Source organism: Pan troglodytes, chromosome 14 (genome assembly GCF_028858775.2).
Source record: "Pan troglodytes isolate AG18354 chromosome 14, NHGRI_mPanTro3-v2.0_pri, whole genome shotgun sequence".
Classification (NCBI taxonomy): domain Eukaryota; kingdom Metazoa; phylum Chordata; class Mammalia; order Primates; family Hominidae; genus Pan; species Pan troglodytes.
The window spans coordinates 67,582,703-67,604,686 of record NC_072412.2 but is presented as its reverse complement, the minus strand read 5'-3'; positions in this window follow the sequence as shown (position 1 = coordinate 67,604,686).

Below are 21,984 nucleotides of genomic sequence, written 5' to 3'. Positions count from 1 at the left end.
TCCACCTTTGGATACTAGAGACAATATCACAGGGGATGTCTACACCCCCTGCGATATTGGGAGTAATATCATCCTCTCACGCCCTGGATATTAGCAACAAGAAAACAGAAGGGATGTACACCCCTAGCGATATTTCAAGAAAGGTCATCCTCTACCCCCTGGCTATTAGGAACAACATCACAGAAGGGTGTACAGCTCCTGCGATATTGGCAGTAATATCACCCTCTCTTCCCCTGATATCAGGAATAATATTATTTATTAATAATTAATAATTGATTGATGTTTAATTATTAATTCTAATTAAGTTGTAATTATGAATAATTAACAAATTATTGGTTATTTATTAATAATCATTGTTGTTATATTAATTATTAATAATTATTATTAATTGTAAATATTAATAAGACAATCATGGTAGCAATTAATATTAATAATTAATGTTAATAATCATAATGTTGATAAAAATTAATATTAATGATTAATATTCATGATTAACGTTAGTTGATGGTGATATCAACAATAACAAAATAATATGAGTAATTAATATTAATTACTGTTACTATTAATAATAATATATTAGGAAATAATATCAATTCATATTAATATTGATCATTAATATTAATAGTAATAATTTATGACTAATCATTAAGAATGTTATTACTCCTAATACCGCAGGGGGTCTACACCCACCGGTGATATTGTTTCTAATATCCAGGGAGAGAGGGCATGATATTAGTCTCAATATCGCAGTAGGTGTACACCAACCCTGTGATACTGATCCCAATATTCATGGGTTAGAGTATGACATATAGCAGTGGGTGTACATCCACCCGGTGACCCGGTGATATTGCTTTTAATATTCATGGAAGAAGAGAATGATACTACTCCCAATATAGCAGGGAGTGTACACCTCTTCTGTGGTATTGTTCCAGGTATCCGGAAGGGGAGGGGATAATACTTCCAGTATCGTAGGCTGTGTACCCTCACCCTATGATATTGTTCCTAATATCCAGGAAGGGAGAGGATGATATTACTCCTCATATAGCAGGAGGTGTGCACCCACTCTGGGATATTGTTCCTAATATCCAGTGAGGAGAGAGACTGATATTACTCCCAATATCGCAGGGCGTGTACATTCAGCCTGCGATGTTCTTAATATTCAAAGGTCGAGAGGTTGATATTACTCCCAATATAGCAGAAAGTATACACTCCCGTGTGATATTGTTCTTAAAACACAGAAGAGGAGAAGACGATATTACTCCTCATATCGCAGGAGGTGTACACCCACTCTGTAATTTTTTTAATATGCAGGAGGGGAGAGGATATGATTCCCAATATCGCAAAGGATGTACACACCCCCGTGATATTGTCCTCAATATTCAAAGATGGAGAGGATGATATTACTCCTAATATCGCAGAAAGCTTACACCCCCCAGTGATATTGTTCCTATGACCCAGGAGGGAAGAGGATGATATTATTTTCAATATCGCAGGGTGTGTACACGCCCCCACTGATACTGTTCCTAATTTCAACGTGGGAGAGGATATTACTCCCAATGTCGCAGGGATTATAAACACTCCTTTGATATTGTAACTAATATCCAGGGGTGGAGAGGATGATATTACTCCCTATATTGCAGAGGGTGTACACCCGTCTTTGATCTCATTCATAATTTCTAGAGGGGGAGATGATATTACTCACAATATTGTAAACACGCGGTGTGTCCACAGTAGACCGTAATATCCAGGCAGGGAGACAGGGGTGATATTCCTTCCCATATCGTGAGGGGTGTCCACCCCGCCTGTCATATTGTTTCTTATATGCAGTGAGGAAAGGATGATATTACTACCAATATCGAAGAACTGTACACGCCCCTGCGATATTGTTCCTAATATCCATGTTGGGAGAGGATGATATTATTCCCAGTATTGCAGGGGGTGTACACTTCGCCTGTGATATTATTTCTACTATCCAGAATAAGAGAGAATGATATTACTCCCAATAGTGCAGGGGGTGTACACCCCCCATGTGATATTGTTCTTAATAGCTAATGGAAGAGAAGATAATATGATTCCTTATATTGCAGGAGGTGTACACCCACCTGTGATATTGTTCCGAATATCGAGGGAGGGGGAGCATGACATTACTCCCAATATAGCCGTGGGTGTACACCCACCCTGTGATATTGCTCCTAATATCCAGGGGGCAGAGTACGACATTACTCCCAATATAACAGTGGGTATACATCCACCAGGGATATTGCTCCTAATATTCGGGGAAGGAGAAAATGATATGACTCCCAATATCGCAGAGAGTGTACAACCCTTCTGTGATACTGTTCCTAATATCCGGAGGTGGAAGGATGATATTACTTCCAATATTGCAGGCTGTGTACACCCACCCTGTGATATTGTTCCTAATATCCAGGAAGGGAGAGGATGATATTACTCCCCATATAGTAGGAGGTGTACACCCACGCTTGGATATTGTTCCTAATATCAAGGGTGGGGGGAGAGCCTGATTTACTCCCAATATCGCAGGGGGTGTACACCCCCCGCGTGATATTGTTCTTAACGTTCAAAGGAAGAGAGGATGACATTACTCCAGATATCAGAGAAAGTGTAAATCCCCGTGCAACATTGTTGCTAATACCCAGAAGGGGAGAAGATGATATTACTCCTCATATCACAGAAGGTGTATACCCACTTTGTGATTTACTTCCTAATATACAGGAGGGGAGAGGATAATATTAGTCCTAATATCGCAGGAGATGTACACCACCGTGTGAGAGTATCTTTGATATTCAGAAGCGGAGGGGATGATATTACTCCCAATATCGCACAAAGTGTACATCCCCGAGTGATATTGTTCCCATGATCCAGGAGAGAAGAGGATGATATTACTTTCAATATCGCAGGTACACACGCACCTAGTGATATTGCTCCTAATTTCAACGTGGGAGAGGATGATATGACACCCAATATCGTAGAGAGTATAAACACCCCTGTGTGATATTGTTGTTAACATCCAGCAGGGGTGAGGATGATATTGCTCCCAATACGGCAGAGGTTGTACACCTGTCGGTGAAATAGTTCGTAATTTGCTGAGGGGGAGATGATTTACTCACAAAATCATAAACACGCTGTGTGTCCGGCGTGTATCATAATAGCCAGGGGGGGAGAGGGGGGTTGCTCCTACTCCCCATATTGCAGGGAGTGTGCACCCCCTGCGATGTGGATCGTAGGAGCCTGTTAAGTGCAAAGATCATAAAGTCACAACACTACTCCAGTACACAATCTTAGCATCACTAACGGGGCCAACACAGTGTTATACATCTCCTGATGTGATATAAGGAAATTAATAATTGAAATGTAAATACTTTCAGAAAAACACTAACGTGGTACACAGTAGAAGATACTCTTCAGAGAATGATGGGATAGGACTCAATGTGAAGAACTTCCCTGCAGAAAACGATAAAACAGAATATAATAAAAACCAAACAGAACATCTGAAGGTAATGGAACGTGAAGAGAAGACAGACGTTGGTAGTGACTCCACACTCGTTGGAAGAGGGATGATGTAAAGCTACACAAGAAATTTCTTGTCTCCTTGGCTTTTACGTGGAGGTAAGTTTGGTCTGTGTAGTGTGCACAGGCAGCAGGATGTACTCACAAAACAAAAAACAAAAAACAAAATATTCCTATTTCTGGGAACCAAAAAGTGAAATCCAGAATTTGTGAACGTGAGCAGAGTGCAGAAATTCCTAAATGGATAGAGTTAAAAAAAGGAATACACACACCATCCACAACTTTGATCTCTGAACCACAGTTGTAGGGAACAGACTCAAAGTAGGTCAGATCAAGGCATTACTCTGACTGGAGTTTTGAGTCAGTCAGCTGAGAAAGCTGATGAATGATGAGAAGCAGACAGACAACAGTGGGGGTGCACTTGGAAAATGGGACATAGGAAAGATCTCTTTTTCATGTCTTTCAGCTTGCGGCTGATTTCTGTTCATGGTGTGCACACTAGAGGTGGAGATGTTTTGATAAAAACATCTACCTTCTACCTTGGGGAATGGGAAAGTTGAAGCCAAGAAATAATGAATGCTAAAAAGACGGGGGAAATATGGCAAGAAAAGAGATAGTGAGGAGAATCCTTAACGTGGTCTGCCCACATCTCTGAGCACACTCAGAGCTTGTGTCTGTGAAAGAGACATAAAACAGGCCAGATAAACACAAAGACACAAAAGGGCACAAAAACTGCTACACAAGAAAAAGAGATTGCAGTTTAGCATGGTCTGAATGTTTTTGCCCTCCCCAACATTCATATGTTGAAATATTAACTTCCAAGGTGGATGGTATTAGCAGGTAGGGCCTTTGGGAGGTGACTAGTAAATGAGGATGGACCTTCATGAATGGTATTAATGCCCTTATAAGGGACTGAGGAGGCCAGAATTCTCCTCTTACAACATGTTGTGGACAGAGCTAAAAGCCACCATCTCTGAACCAGAGAATGAGTACTCACCAGACACCAAATCTTGGCATTTCCAGCTTCAGAATTGTGAAAAATAAATTTCTTTTACTTAGAAACCAGTTTATGGTATTTTGTTATAGCAGCCTCAACAGACTAATTTGCAGTTCAAGCCCAACCAACAACAACAAAAAACAAACAAAAAACCTACCTGCTAAAACAAAAGAAACCATTAAAATTGGAGAAAGATAACTAAGTCCAGTATCACATGTTAATATTCATAATGTCCATGATAGAATTAAATTTACTCAAAATATAAAGAACCAAGGATATAAAACATATTCTTAAAACAAAATAAACCCAGTGATGGAGCTAACAGACAAAATTTTTAACTGTGATAACTTTCTTCAGTTAAATAAAATAAAACATTTTCTTAGTGCATGCAAATAGCAGAAAAAATTGGTAGTCTCAGGTAGGAAAGAAATTAAAATATAAAAAATTATACAACTAAAAATAAATTTTCAGAAATAAGTTTTCAGTGTCTAAGATAAAAGTACTAACAGGCGTGACAAGGGAAAAAGTCAGCAAACTTGAAGCCAGATTGATAGAAATGATCCAAGGTGAACAACAGAGAGACAAAGAAAAGTATATTCAGGAAAATAAAAATAAACAATTATTTATTTAAAAAACACTTGTCACTCGTGTGTTTATCACAGCACTATTCTCAATAGAAAAGTCATGGAACCCACCTAGCTGTCTATCAGCAATTGATTGGATGAAGAAAATGTGGTGTATATAAGCCATAGAATACTATGCAGCCATAAAAAAGAATAAAATCATGTTCTTTGCAGCAACATGGATGCATCTGGAGGCCATTATCCTAAGAGAAATAACTCCCAAACAGAAAATAAAATACTGTGTTTTCATGGCATGGAAGCTAAACAGTGGGTACACATAGACGTAAAGATGAAAATAATAGACACTTGGAACTCCAAAAGTGGGGAGGGTAGAAGCAGGGTGAGGGATGAAAAATTACCTATTGGTACTATGTTCACTCTTTGGGATTATTACAATGGAAGCCCAAACCCTGGTATTGCACTGTATATTCATGTAATGAATCTGCATATGTATTTCTGAATTCAAAATAAAATAAAATAATATTTGAAAGGAATAAAAATGAAGAGACCTCCGGTGTCATGTTAGATTACATGACAGAGTCAAACATACATGTAATTTGAAAACAGAAAGAGAGGAGATGAATAATGCTGCAGAAAATAAAACTTGAAATAATAATGCCTTATTTGAGAAAAAAAATCCAGAAATTTATAGCTATAAGATGTTAATCAAGCACCAAAACAGAATCACAAATACAAAGAAGTCCATTATTCCAAGGCTCAAATGTTGAAAGCAACGTATAAGCAGAGAGTCTTGAAAACGGCAAGAGAAAAATGATATGTATAAGGTACAATGATTTGATGTGAGGCTGATTTCTCTTTGAAAACATGGAGGCCATAAGAGAAAAAAAGCAGAAACTCTAAAGTGCCAAATGCAAAACCTATTAACACAGAAATATTTAAGTAATAAAAATGTATTTTTATGAATGAACATGAAATAAAGATATTTGTATATAAAAATGAAAAACTAAGGTAATGCATTTTCAGCAAATATGCACTATAAGAAATGCTAAAGGATGCTCACTTCATCAGGATGAAAATAAATGATACCACAAGGAAATTCAGATCCTCAGAAAGAATAACTGGAAATGGCAAGTGTCTGGACACACGTAAAAGACCATATGCTTTGTTTTGCCTTTTTCTTCTTAATTCATTTAATAAATTATTTAACTATTTATAACCAAATATGTGTAATACAGCAAAAATCGTGCTCAGAGGAAAATTTATGCTTTAGAAGCCAATATAAGAAAGAAAGAAATGTCTGAAATAAATAATCTACCTAAGTTTTATCATATACAGACTCGAAGAAGGGCAAATTATCCCCAAAGCAAGAAGAAGAAAGGATGTAATATGGTGAAAGCAGAAAATAAAATGGAAAACAGGAAAAAAAAGTGGGAAAATCAGTGAAGCTAGTTCTTGTTCTAACCTAGTTCTAAGGAAAGCATATCAATAAATTGGCCAGCCATCTAGCCAGGTTTATCAAGAAAAAAAGTGATACAAACTAGCAATATCAGAAATAAAAAAGTGGGGTCGGCCAGGCGCAGTGGCTCAGGCCTGTAATCCCAGCACTTTGGGAGGCCAAAGTGGGCGGATCACGAGGTCAGGAGTTTGAGACCAGCCTGACCAACATGGTGAAACCCTGTCTCTACTAAAAGGCAAAAAAAAAAAAAAAAAAAAAAGAAACCCCCCAAAAATTAGCTGGGCATGGTTGCAAGTGCCTGTAATCCCAGCTACTCAGGAGGCTGAGGCAGGAGAATAGCTTGAACCTGGGATGCAGAGGTTGCAGTAAGCCGAGATCACGCCACTGCACTCCAGCCTGGGTGACAGAGCAAGACTCTGTCTAAAAAAGAAAAAAAAGTTGCGGGGGTCACTCCTCCTATAGATCCTTCAGACATTAACAAAAAGAAGAAAAAGAATTTCATTAAGCATGGGCAAATTTTGAAAAAGCATTTTGCAAAAAAATACTGATTTTATAAATGAGCAATAAACACAAGATATTCAACATCATTGGTCATCAGAAAAATCAAAATTGAAAGTATAACTACAAGTACTGAAAAAGCTATAAAGGAATTGGAACCTTCATATATTACTGGGAGGAATGCAAATTGGTGCAGCCATTTTAGAAAACATTATGGTAATACTATATAAAGTTAAGAATACATTTACCATACAGCCTATCCACTTCATTCCTATTTGCTATCCATGAGAAATAGACACATGTCTATACAAAATCAAGTACATGGATAGTGATAGCATAAAACATTCATAATAGCCGAAAACATTCATTAGCTGGTGAATGGATAAATTCACTAGATATATATTCTTATTATGGACTTACTCAGCAATAAAAAGAGCAAACAATTACTATATATTCATATTACTACAATATGAATATATATCTAGTACATTATGATTACTGCAAGAATTCAAACACTACATAATACATACTGTATGATTGTATTTGTATGAAATTTTAGATAAACAAAAGTATGCTGACAGAGAAGATCAGTTGTTGGCTTCTGGAGTGTGGGGAGAAGATCAAGTATAAAGGGGCATGAGAAAACTTACGATGAGGGCATTGGTGTATATCTTGATTAAAGTAGAGTTTACACAATTGTAGAAAGTTATGAAAAAATCACTGAACTGTACATTTTAACCTGGTTAACTTAATTGTATGTAAATAATACCTTAATAAATAAAAGGGAGATATATAGATAGAGCCAAAAGAACATTTAGCTTTTGATTGTTGCTATATGAAGCAGCCTGGAGCTACCGCCAACATTCTGAAGCCAGAGATAAATAAGCCTAAAACAACAAACATGAGAACCATAGCAAAAATGCTAAAAATATCACAGTGGAAAGATGAGAAGAATCTTCCTTGTTCCATCATGATACTATTTTGGTGTTAAATTAATCTACCTCAGAGCCATCTTTTCTCTCCATTTTTTTTTATTAAAATAGGAAGAAAGGAAGGAAGAAAGGGAGGAAGGAAGGAAGGGAAGCAAAATTGCTAGTGATCATTTTGATGATTGTTTTAACATTTTATACACAGAATGGTGTTTGTATTATGTGAGATAAAGCAAATGAGAGATTACGGCATATATCCGTGAGAATTAGAATCCCGTCTCATGTGATCCCATCTAAGCCTCCCAAGTAGCTGGAACTACAGGCACGCAACACCATGCCCAGCTAATTTTTTTAAAAAAATTTTTGTACAGACGGGGTCTCACTCAGTTGCCCAGGCTGATCTCAAACTCCTGGACTCAAGCAATCCTCCCATACCTTGGCCTCACAAATTGCTGGTATTACAGGCATAAGCCACCATGCCCTGCCTTATATATAAAGTTTATATGTAAGTATGGAATGTCCCCAGTTATGTGACTCAGTTCACTTAAAATTGGGGTTCTGTTATAGTAGGTGGTCAGACATAAGCAGGGCAGGAAGGGCCCTCTCACCACCAGAAATGTCAGGTGACCATCTGGTGATGGCCAGGTGGTTGTTACACTGTCTCTCTAAAGTAATAATTGGTTGCAGCAGGTGCTAGGGAAGGCAGTCTCTCAATAGATAGAAAAAACCTGAAACTGGTAATCAGCATCTTCCTGATAAAATCTCAGGAGTTGGGCAAAGTGAGCGCAGGCATGCATACTAAGAGGAAAAATGGTGGAGTTTAACTGGTATATGACCTTCCTCTAGGAACACTTGACTGGTAAGGGAAGAATGCCTCAAGTGAGCATGTGTACATCAGCAAACACAGTGTGCATGCAGCCCCTCCCAAGTGCTGGTAGGTCACTGTGCATGTGGACAGCCCACAGGAAAGGAAGAATCAGGGAAGAGAGGCAACCCGCCAGAAGCATGACAACATATGAAACCCCAAGTCAACGGTCAAACTGCTCCCTTGAATCTCTCAAGTTGCCCGCTTGACCCTCTTCCAAGTATACTTTAGTTCCTTTCATTCCTGCCTTCAAACTTTTAAATAAACTTTCACTTCTGCTTTAAAACTTACCTTGCTCTCTCAGGTCTGCTTTTTACCCCTAGGTCAAATTCTTTCTTTGCAGGAGGCAGGAATTGAGGTTGCTGCAGACCTGCATGGATTTGTCACTGCTAACAGTTGCAAATAATATCTGTAAAGAACAAAATATTATATCATACTTATAGAGTCACTTGTGAGTAAAAATATATTTTACGTACAAATCTCACTCACAATCCTTGTCATATAAAACTCTCAATAATAAATATTTAGTGAGGCCAGGCACAGTGGTTTGCGCCTGTAATCCCAGCACTTTGGGAGGCCAAGGCAGGTGGATCACCTGAGGTCAGGAGTTGGAGACGAACCTGGCCAACATGGCAAAGCCTCATCTGTACTAAAAATACAGAAATTAGCTAGTGGTGGTAGCGCATACCTGTAATCCCAGCTCCTCGGGAGGCTGAGGCAGGAGAATCGCTTGAACCTGTGAGGAGGAGTTTGCAGTGAGCCAAGATTAAGCCATTGCACTCCAGCCTGGGCGACAGAGCGAGACTCTGTCTCAAAAACAAACAAACAAACAAACATTTAGTGAAGGAATTGCCGTTACATGAAAACTGTCACAAGAATTCCAAATTTGTTACATGTTCAGATTGTCTTTATTGGCCTAACTGTTGAGCATTGTGTAACCTGTAGAAACCCTCTGTGCTTGGTTCTGCAATAAAATAATAACATAATCATGCATCTTTTGGTTAGAGTGTACCACATATCTACAGCAAATAATGAGTCGTAGGATAATTTAACACTCACACAAAAGGACATTTAATAATGATTCATCTTACAGTTTTAAAATAATACATATCTTAATTAAATTATGAACTACAATTTTCATCTAAGAAATAAATGACTTTAAAGTCATATACTTGTGTTGCTATAAAAATTTTAGCTCTTCTACATTGACAAACTAATGAGAACTCTATGTCACGTAATGGTATTTTTAAATGTTTGTACCAGAATGATCATTTCTCTTTTCATGGGCACTATTCTAGATAATGACTCATACATCAGCTTCATAAGACTTCATTGTTAAATGAGGTTATTTCTGAATAAATTCTGTGGCATTCTATCTACCAGCTTTCTCTTATTAAGGAAAGTGTATTTCCACTTTGTGTCATGACCTTGCTCTATCCATGTCTTTCAAATCACAAGCTTCAGTTTCTGTTTTTTACATGCATTATTCTTTCCCGTTAGAGTGATAAGCTTGTTTTATTTCATCCCAAAGGCAGAGAGAGAACTGTGCTGGTAGCAGTTACTGATAGATTCTTGATAAATGATTAATACACATCATCTCACAGGTAAAAAATGAAGGTTAGAAGGGATATATAAAAATTTAATCAACTTTTTTACTTTTAAAATAAATTTGACATATACTAAGAATTAGTGGAAAATTATTTTATATTACCTATTGATATTACTATTCTTATTTATGCTTGTCCCTATTATTATTGATATTCAAAAGCCAATTGTTGACTTGAAAGTTCATAATATTTTAATTTTTAACAAGGAAACCAGAGATAATCTCTCACTATATTAAATTACCTGTGTGAATTTTTCAACACTATAATGTATCAATATGAATTAGCCATAATATTTAAAAATATATATTGATTTTTTGGACATTTTCTTCATGTGCTATAACTATTTATCACTTTCTCACTTAGATAGCTAGGGAATTCTGACCTTAAATGTCTCAAAGACATCGTTTCATAGCACAAAACCGTACCAAAGAGAAAAACATTGGTTTATGTGTCTCAGAAGCCTAGTTCTTGAAGAGATTCAAGTATAGAATAAGTCTGAATATATTCCTTCTTCAGACAGAGGAAAAGTTCCCAAGGTAGGAAGGAAATAAGTGAAAGAAAAAGGAATCAAAACATGTATGCCTGCCTGAGATACAGAGCTTGATTTCTTCTGAGGGCAAATGCTGGACTGAAGTTGGAAACAATGCATATACACAATAGATTTGAGGGACGTAAGTGTGGAAATAACTGATTACCTCAACATCCAAATTAAGCAAAACCCATAGTAGAGTTAGTATGTCATGCCTAATATATTAGACCTGTTCATTTTGGTCAGCAACAGAAGCTCAGGAATCCTATGGTAATCCCTTATTTCCCACATTCTCATTTCCATACAGTTGTATGGAAAGAAAAGCAAACTTTACTCCCAACATACATGCAGCATCCGCCACATCATATTAAATTGATATCTTTTTTTTCCCCAGAGCACTTGTAAATATCTGTGATGCTGTAAATGTAACTTGTCATTTCTCTCAACCTCCTATTCCCTTTGGAATAGAAAATCTTGAGGAGTAGGTTATTATCGACGTTACTCTTATTGTTGTTAACAGTTTATTGTTGTATTCCCACCACCTAGAATACTGTTTGGTATGCAGTGAGTGCCCAGGAAACCTATATTGAATGAACATATGAATGAATATAAGTAAATGTGAGACAAATGCAAAATGATAAGTTTATATAAAAGAACTATGGGAGTTTAGAAATCTTAAAGATCATCTAATATTAATTAAAGTTTTAGTAAAGAGGTAGGATTTGAGTTATTCTCCTGAAGGATGGGTGGAGTTTTAACAGCTGAAGAAGTAGAAGAAACAAGCTGTCCAATATGTACTTGTGTGTACCTAACGGGTTGGAGGGAGTAATATACATGAATAATTATGTAGACACACATAATAGTGTAGACAATTTTGCCTGGAGGAAAGTCCTTACTTTATGAAGTTGAAAATGAGCATGGACTGTGAAATTTAACTGACAAGTAAAGGGATACACTTAAAGACCTTTAGCAAAATATCGACATTATCCAAAATTTAAGAGAAGTAAACTGTGAGCAAAATACTGACAAACGAGATATAAAGAGTCGAGGCAAGGGGAAAAATGGGAAGTATATTTGTTGAAAGGAAGAAAGGCAAAAAGAAGTTCAGACATTAATAGCTATTATATTATTTTGATAATAAAAGAAAGCCATAATGAGAAATGGTATTGGGCAGTTTTATAAATACTTTCATTTACTTTATTCCACTGAATCCCAATGACACTAGGGAAAGAGAGGAAGGACAGATGTTTTCATTCAAATTTTTACAAGTAAGAAAATTGAGGTTTGGAAGATGAATGCTAGTTCCAAAATGATTTATTGGTACACCTGGACAATAATTTTATTCTTCTGGTACAAAACCTAGTGGTATTCCTTTACATTATCCTTCTATTCACAGTAGTTTAACATCAATATACAGTGATATACAAATGAAATGGAATCCCGGGTAAAGTTAGTAATGGATAGCTGAGATATTTGCAGGCTATCATTTATGGTCATCATGGTGTTACTTAGTCAGTTTCATGTTACCTGAAGTTTGCAGTATATAACAATTTATTAGTCATTGTAATCTGAAAATGCTACCCTTCCAATTTCCTGAAACTGATTTTCCTAGTCCCATGAGTGTGAAGAGGACCTAGAAATGTTTGTTTTTACTAACGTGTAAATAAGTAAGCTCTAAGTTACCAATTGAATTTTAAAATAAATTAACATCTCCCTAAAGTGTCTCTGAAGTGGTAAAATAAACCTCAAACTGAAGTCAGTATTGAATAAAATAGTAGCATTTATGAAGATGAACTTTGTGTGCTAAGTGAAACTAAAAGTAATACTTTTGAAAAATTCATTTCCTCAAATACAAGTATACTGCCTGAGTGACTAAAAATGGATAATGTTCAGTGACCTACAATATGTTGGCCTTTGATATTTTTGCATTAATATTTTTAGAAATAAATGCATAATAAGTAGAAAATGTGAGGAAATTATACTTTGATGCTACAGTACTTGAAATTTATTATAAGAGTTCATTTTATCCCAGGTTCCACATTTATAGTTAAACCTAAAAAGTACTTGGAGCAAAACAATACAGATATTTAAGATTTGGGAATATGGGTAACATATTGCTTGAATTAGGATAATGGAGTGTGGAAAATAAGCAATCGATAAGTTATTTCTACCTTTACCATATTACTTTGGTATTTACTTAGAAGTGAAGAAGAATCCAACTATACACCTCTTTCTACCTCTCCTTCATTTATCCTCATAGCCAGTCATTATTGCCAAACATGACAGCAAGATTATGGTGTTTCATTTCTCCTTATTTCTGTTTTTCCTCCTTTTCTGCTTGTTTCCTTTGTTATTGTTTTATATTAATACTTCACTGAGCCAGGTACTTGTTTATGAATTTCTACTTTAAAATATTTAATATATTAATATATACTAATATATAAATGCATTAATTGACACTTTTCAAATTTGTTTTGTCTTGAAAGTGAGATCACCCATAAGAATAAAATTTTTAAAAACCATTAGTAATTCAATTGAAATGGCTAAGTATTTAAAGATTTGGACAGAGCATTCATTCAGTGTTGTTCCTGAGAAAATATCATGCACAGTATTTTTTAATATACCTGGGGAAAAAAAAGAGAGAAAGTTTGGAAGGTAAGAATGGAGGGAGGGAGAAAATGAGAGAGGAGAAAATAATTTAATTCCTCAATTCAAGGGATGTATAATTTAGTTGGGAGTATAACTGGTGACCCAAAATTGACTTATTATATTGTGGACCCTCCAGTTTTATAACAGGACAACAATCTGAACATGGTGGAATCGAGGACATGATATTAAGAATTGACCATAGAAATACAATACCAAATATGTAGTGGGCGAAGAAGACAAGCTAGGAAGACATTTAAGATAAGAGTAGTTGAATGGGTATAAGAAAAGATTTAACAAATTGTGTTGAAAAAGCCATGCTGTGAGTTAATACCATTTATATAATTTGGAGAGGCAGTTAAAGGAGTAAAACTTAGTATTTATTACAGTACTTGAATTAAACAGAATATTGGAATACACAAACATCTTGAAAACTGGAGAAAAATGATGAATAATGTACTGGGAAAATTACTGGATGTGGCAACGAGATTGTAACGTAAGATAAATGTGTGTATGACCGGCATCAAATGTTTAAATAGGAGTTTGATCGTTTCGAATCTCATCTCTGTAAAAAAAAATGCCCAATATTTAAAACTTGGACTACTCTGATTATGTCATCCCCAGTTGGTGACAAAGATTAAGTAATTATTATTTTAAGATTCATCTTAGAGAATGTAAGTAAAAATTTAAACTTATGTATGCAATTCTACAGGCTTATTCTAGAGTATATATTTTTAAAATTATTTATAGGGGTATCTGTATGAATGGTCTTAGTGTAACTTTATATGGGGTCCCTGAAAAAAAATATTCTTTTGGCAAAAAAAAAAGCACAAGAGATTATGTATGAGAATATGAAAATAAATTAAAACAATTAAAAATGTTGTTTGAAAACATTTCTAAACATTAAATTTGGGAAATATGTCAATATTTTTCTCTTGACTAAATATTTTTTCAAATGTATGTGTTATTAAAAAAATACATATAATACATTTTACATTGTTAAACTGAAGTTATCAAATATAAACTGTTTCATGAATATTTAATTTAAATACTCACTATAACTCTTATTAACCCTAAAGTAGGTTTTCCTACTTTTATTATTAATATATCTTAATATAAAATGTATATAATAGCTTAATTTTGAGAATTTGTAGTCCACTTCATTAAAACATACATTAAAAATTTTATAAAATTTATGCATTTGTGACAATCTAAGCAGATTAGTAAAGAGATTATTTCTAAACATACCTGGTATGATAATATTTTATATTACAGGCAACATTCATTTTATAAAGTTAATTGATTCACAAATATCCTGAACAAATCATACTATGTGTAATAAAAATGAAAACATATAATAAAACATTTGGGTAAGACTTTTACCCATTAGTTTTCCCAATGCTTGAATTACAGAAAATATTATATTTAAATAATACAAAGTGTTGCAGAAATATTTGAAAATATTAAGTGTTTGGATTAGCAGTACTAGACTTGGATTTTACAGAGTATTTTAATAAACCATTGGTTCTCTTTATTTGTGAATGCTTTGTCATTTATAAGAATATATACAAGCACAGTAAGCATATTTAAACTCATGTTGATTTTTTTTTAGCTGGATCTAAGCAGTGTTTGGTGTTCTCTAATGCTAATTATTGAGAGACATAAAGATCTTTATGATCACAATAAAGCCATTAAAATAATTCACAAGGTTTTTTATACTAGATTGTCTACAAATAATATTAGCTCTATTAATTTTCAGGGCCACTGAATATAAGTGATTATGGAGGAATTGCCCTGTCACGACCATGAGTAAATCATGTTCTATGCTCCACTGGTCAACACCTCTTTAAATTATATTAGAATCTATAAATATGATCTGGACAAAGGATGGAAGCATTTATGGTAAGGTAATGACAATGTGATGACAAAGCAAAAAAATCCTGAACTGAAAGTTATAAAATCTGTGGATTAACTGTCGTTTCACTGGTTGTAAGTTTGTGAGATACACCACTTACTTTATTGGCTTTCTGTTTCCCCATTTGTAATGCTGAGGGTTATACAGAAATTTCTAATAGACCTTCAAATTCTAAAAACAATTTGCGGTTTTGAAATTATATTTTGTATGCAAATATGAGTATAGACTAATCCAATTAATTATACTTGCATGTTAACTTACTAAAATTTTAAATTGGAACAGTTAATTTTGTGAAAAAATATAACAAAAATAAAAATAGTCTAGTTTTTAAATAGGATTTAACTTTCACTGTGTTTCTTTGTATGGGGAATTACCTTTGAGTTGTTTGTTTTACCTTACTTTCATGATATTATATCCCCTAGTTTGGTTGGTTTTTGACCTAGCTAGTTATCAATGTGCTTGTTCTTCTGGGCATATAATTCTTACATAAAAGCAGACTTGCTGAAAGTTTAAATAAGAATTGTTCACATGAAACCAGTTATTGGAATGTGGTTTTTATGAATACTTATCACAGTGCAATTGGGATATATAGTCCTTGCAGAAAAATTTTATTTTAAAATATTATATACAGGGAATAGAGATAATGCACAGAACACCAAAATGTATTTTATTCTTTTGGAATGTGAGAACTAGGATTTCCATTTGTTTAAAATTTTGTTGAAAGAATACAATAAATGCCACACTTCTTTAAATTTAATTATGAACACTTGTTTTGTGCATCCATATATACAGCAGTATTGTTATCTATATGTAAACATATTTATATACATATGCATGCATATGCTATTTATACAAATATCATTTTTATTTTATATTTCCCAACATCAAAATATTTTTCTATGTTACATATTTATGAGAATTTCTCATACGAGGCTAAAAATATATGCTGAAATTGTGTCTTGCAGGAAGTCTATTAGTTTTTAGTTTAATTTTAAAAGATCCTTAAGTCTCCTCGGTAAAAGAAATCTAGATTCTAATCTGATTATTACCACTTTTTAGCTGTAGGACTAAAGAGCAATTTTCTCTGAACTGCCGAACTTCAAGTATTTCACTTATATCATATAGTTTATAATAATTCCTTAATAAATATTACCCTTGGTCATGAGCATGCTGAGAGACTAAGCATACAAATGAACAATGATCAGACCATATATAAAAGTAGAATTTTGACCTGTAACCTGTGTCAAGTGTTCATAAAACCAAACTATTATCTAAAATAACCAAGAAGCCAGCCTGCTAAAAGTCAGACTTGCAGGAAGTCAGACTACTGTTTCTAGTAATAATCAAGCAAACTAAATAATGACTATTGTAAGTATTGGCACAAAATGTTTAGAATGTCATTAAGAACTGATTGCCTTCCTAATTTTTGATCCCACTTCCAATTCTCTGGACCAACCAGAGAAAGCAAAATATGCACTCCTCACCAATAACATAGTATGTCCATCTTTTAGTTGATATCTACAACTTCCGCATGCCAATGGCCTCCAATCTTATATACCTGAAGCCTTGTCTGTTTTTTCACTGTAATATTTTCCCATTTCTCTGCCTGCCTTTGAGTCTCTGCCAAAACTCAAGTGAAAGTTGCTGATTCTCTTACTAGAGAGGAAGCTCTGAATAAATCTCCTTTCCTCTTCTCATTTCCTTAGTCTTTGGTTTTGCTTTGCATAACAAGATAATAGTAAAACTCTTGACATCATTCTGCATTACATAGTATATGACAATGTATACACTGAACATGTTGTAGAAAAGCATTTTCACATATGCCTACTTTTTAAAATTTGAACCTGTTTGTTTCTGTAATAACAAGTGGCATATATGCGTAACTGAATCAAAGGATAGTGGGATTTACCTAATATTTTAAAAACACCTTACTCCAATTAATCACCTAGATAGTCCTGTAATTAGTCACCTAGATTGTCCTGTAATTTACCTGGCACTATACTCAGAAATTACAACTGGTGTTCTGACCAGTATAATACAAGTAATAAATTGCCTTTGATTTGTTCATAGAACAGTCAAACTCCAACACCACAGGCGTGTCTGCATGGTTTTCATGTGGCTGCCTCTTATTTGTTAATTTACTGGGTAATATTTTTGAATGCCTACTACCTATGTTCTAGATACTTTGATAAGTAGCTGGTGTTGTCAATAATACAGGAAACTGAGAACAGCCCACTGCCCAAACCAAATTCATAGGGCTGCTGAGCAGCATGGAAGAGCTGCAGAAAGAGATCAGAACCACCTACTCAGGGAGCAAGAGTGAGATGGAGAGGCTAAAAGGTGACGTCATTCATGCTAGAAGACTTGTTCAGGAGTCATTGATGGAAAAGAAATGAAAGAGAATGTCAATTTGTAGCTGCCTTGTTGGTTTTGAAGGTTTTCCATCTTTTTACAAGATGAGAAGTTACAATTCACCTCACAGATGAAACCATTGTTTTCAAAATGGTGAAAAGTTGTTTTTCCTCCCATGTTTTACTTGGTTCTGAACTTAACAGTCTCAAAAGTGGAGAAAAGATTCTGCAATTAATTAGGATTTACATTTTAAGTAGTTAGGAACTATCCAGGATTTTTGTTAAAACATTGATTTAAAACATGTCTGTAAAGTTATCTTACAGCAAACTATAATTTGCCTCAAAGACACCAGTGTCTCCCTTTAATCTTCTCTTTTGAATACATTTATGTGACCCACATTGTTCATTTTTCTTTTCATAAGCTAAGATGACAATAAGCATTTTGGTTTTAGTGCATACTTAAGCACCCTTTACTTAGTAGCTGATCCTCATTTGCCATACGGTATAAATTCTGCTTAATGTGCTTTCTTTTTTCTTAAGTGTTCACATGACTTTTAGTGCTTTGAAGTCAATATTTAAAATAAGCAAGGCCAGGCGTAGTGGCTCACACCTGTAATCCCCCATTTTGGGAGGCTGAGGCAGGCAGATTACTTGAGGTCAGGAGTTCAAAATCAGCCTGGCCAACATGGTGAAACCCCATCTCTACTAAAAAAAAAAAAAATAAAAAATAAATAAAAAAATTAGCCAGCATAGTAGTGGGCACCTGTAAATCCAGCTACTCGGGAGGCTGAGGCAGGAGAATCACTTGAACCCAGGGAGCAGAAGTTGGAGTGAGCCAACATCGTGCCACTGCACTCCAGCCTGGGTGACAGAGTGAAACTCCATCTAAAAAAAAAAAAAAAAAACCTACTAAACCTAACAAGGACCCTCGAAAATTTTCATACTAAGACTGTAAGTGGATTTTAGTTCAATGTTTATTGTAAGTTGATCAAAACATCTGGAATAAATTGGTCTTTGAGCACAGATATCTATACTTGCCAAAGGATCAGCTCATCCTTCTTCCCCAAAGAAAGCAAAACACATTTGAAGAATTCTTCTGTTTTACATTTCCATTTCTTACCCTCATGCTGGCTATCATAATTATGTCCGCATGTTAAAATTTAAATTAAAAATACAATTTATTTACTTCATTCTTATAATTTACAATAATATAATGGGTCTAAATCTCTGATTTCATTCTCAAATTACCAAAATTTGAATCTGATTTTTACTGAAATGCCTTAAGCATCTATTTTGAGAGGCTTCAGCTAAATTTAGGTTCCAGTACCAGAGCAGCTAGCAACCCTACCCTGACAGAAAATGTAGGGGAGCTGGATATGGATGATTACATTATGGCTTTCAGGATATATTTCTTTTACCTGCCAGACAGCCTAGTGTCTAGTTGTCTGACTTATGATCTGGAGGGGGCCCTCACATGGGAAACTTGTTTACATTGGCAGATGCTCTTGTGGTTCATGTCTTATTAGTGTCCAGTCTGACCATTCTCCTGGCACTGGGATCCTGATCTTGTTTGCCCCAGGCATCCTGGGGAAAATTGTGGTTCTTCCAATGGAAGGTACAAATTTAATACAATAGAAATTACGTTCAAAGAATTATTACTTACAAATCAGGGGTGGACGGCACCATAAGTCAGGAGGGCCATCCTCTGTGCCTGGGTCACACAAGGCAGGAATGAAGAGTAAGGCAGAGAGAGAGAAAAAGAAAGAACATGGCAACTATGACGGTATATTTAAGGGAATAGGGTGTGGGTCTCTAAAATTCGTGGGTAAATACCTGAATAGTAACTCCATTTAAAGGAAGCCACAGAAAAGTGAGGAACCCAATCTGAGAGGTAGGAAAGATGCCTCTATGTTCTTATCTCTGACCAATGTCCTGGACCATTTGGTTGTGCTGTTCTACTTCTAATGCCTAGGTAGAAACTCTTACTGTGTTCTTGTTACAACACCCACTCACAGATTATTATTTTACATAGTTTGCCTGCATTTACTTCTGATTTCATTCTTTGCATAGTCATTTACTTATTAAATAAATATGTATATATCAGAAATCCCCTCCTGTCCTCATGGGATTTGCATTCTGTTGGAACAAGGCAAATATTAAGCAATAAGCAATAAGTACAAAAGGAAATTTGTAGTTTGTTTATAAAAACGGTAGAGAGAATAGAGTAGGGGGATTGGGAATATTTAGTGAATGTTGGTATTTCAAACAGAGTGTGATAGCAAGGCTAAGTGATAATAGGACAAATGAACAAGATCAGTAGCTCATGCCTGTAATTCTTGTGCTTTTGGAGGCTGAGATGGGGGGGTTGATTTAGCCCAGGAATTCGAGACCAGGGCTGAGCAACATAGTGAGATCTCATCTCTCTAAAGAATTAACAAAAACAAAAACAGAAAGCAAACAAAAAACATTAGCTAGGCATGGTGGTGCATGACTTTGATTTTAGCTGCTCAAGAGGCTGAGGTGGGCAGAGCCCAGGAGTTTGAGGAGGCTGCAATGTGCCATGATCCTGTCCTGCACTCCAGCCTGTTTCAACACAAAGAGAGAGAGAGAGAGTAAATAAGACATTTGTAGAAGGTAAAAATATTAGACATGTCTCAGGATACAAAATCAGAGTGCAAAAATTACAAGCATTCCCATACACCAACAGTGGACAAGCAGAGAGCCAAATCATGAATGAACTCCCATTCACAATTGCTACAAAGAGAATAAAATACCTAGGAATACAGTGAACAAGGGTGGTAAAGGACCTCTTCAAGGAGAACTGCAAACAATGCTCAAGGAAATCAGAGAGGACACAAACAAATGGAAAAACAATCCATGTTCAGAGTGCTGAGACCAGCTCAGTTGGGGAGACCCTAACCCAGCAGCGCTAGAGGAATTAAAGATGCACACACGGAAATTTAGAGGTGTGGAGTGGGAAATCAGGGGTCTCACAGCCTTCAGAGCTGAGAGCCTTGAACAGAGATTTACCCACGTATTTATTGACAGCAAGCCAGTGATAACCATTGTTTCTATAGATTATAGACTAACTAAAAGTATTCCTTACAGGAAACAAAGGGGTGGGCCAAAATAAAGGGATGGATTTGGCTAGTTATCTGCAGCAGGAGCATCTCTTTAAGGCACAGATAGCTCATGCTACTGTTTGCGGTTTAGGAACGACTTTAAGCTGTTTTCCGAGCTGGGTGAGAGAGGTGTTCCTTGCCCTCTTTCTGGTAAATGCACAACCTTCCAGTGTGGGTGTCATGGCCATCATGAACATGTCACAGTGCTGCAGAGATTTTGTTTATGGCCAGTTTTGGGGCCAGTTTATGGCCAGATTTTGGGGGCTCATTCCCAACACAGGGATAGGAAGAATTAATACTGTGAAATAGCCATACTGCCCAAAGTAATTTATAGATTCAATGCTATTCCATTAAACTACCATTGACATTCTTCAAAGAATTAGAAAAAAACTACTTTAAAATTCATATGGAACCAAAAAAAGAGCCTGTATAGGCAAGATTATCCTAAACAAAATGAACAAAGCTGCAGACATCATGCTACACAATTTTAAACTATGCTACAAGGCTACAGTAACCAAAACAGCATGGTAGAAAAACAGATACATAGACCAATGGAACAGAATAGAGATATCAAATAAGACCACACAAATGCAATCATCTTATCTTCAACAAATCTGACAAAAACAACCAATGAGGAAAGAATTCCATACTTAATAAATAGTTCTGGGATAACTGGCTAGCCATATGCAGAAAATTGAAACTGGATGCCTTGCTTATACCTCATACAAAAATTAATTCAAGAAGGATTAAAGACTTAAATGTAAACCAAAAATTATAAAAACCCTAGAATAAAATCTAGGCAATACCATTCAGCACATAGGCAAGTGTAAAGGTTTCATGATGAAAATGTCAAAGCAACTACAACAAAAGAAAAAATTCACAAATAGGATCTAATTAAACTAAGAAGCTTCTGCACAGCAAAAGAAACTACCTATCATGAGAGTGAAGAGACAACCT